Source organism: Penaeus monodon, chromosome 21, assembly GCF_015228065.2.
Source record: "Penaeus monodon isolate SGIC_2016 chromosome 21, NSTDA_Pmon_1, whole genome shotgun sequence".
NCBI lineage: Eukaryota > Metazoa > Arthropoda > Malacostraca > Decapoda > Penaeidae > Penaeus > Penaeus monodon.
In genome coordinates this window covers 21,870,530-21,871,113 of record NC_051406.1, presented here as the reverse complement: position 1 = coordinate 21,871,113, position 584 = coordinate 21,870,530, and positions in this window count along the sequence as shown.

Sequence of the window (584 nt, the reverse complement as noted above, 5' to 3'; positions counted from 1 at the left end):
CCTTGACAATGAATGGCAACAGGAGTGTGTCCCTTCACTCCACCATTCTGAGTGAAGGTCAAGATTTTGTTTGTTATTTTTTAAAGAAATTATATAATGATAATAATGATCATAATGATAAAAGAAAAAGTGAGGAAGAAAAGACAGAACATAGACATAACATAATTTTTTGATATCTAGTTTTTATTAAGGATTTTTTAAAGCATAGATAAAAAAAGATGGATTAAAAAAAAAGGGACAAACTCACTCACTTCCAAGTGAAATCGAGGTAAATCTCAACGCGTGACATTTTTCAGGTGTATGCTAACAGTCAACCACCCCCACCCCCAGACATCTACAGACCATCCAAGGTTAATATCAAGGTTTACACCCAGCCCACTTTTGGATTTACTACCTAACTGTTGCCAGCCTGATTTGCCCCCCCACTCCCTAGCAGACTTCCCTCCCCCTCTAACCACATGACCAGTCTCTTGGTTGAAGCTGCTTCCCTTCCGCCCCTCTCTAGTCTATACTCCCGCTTACTAAGTCTTTTCCTGTGCTTCCGTAGTCTATCTTATACATTAACCATTCAGATATAGAAATGC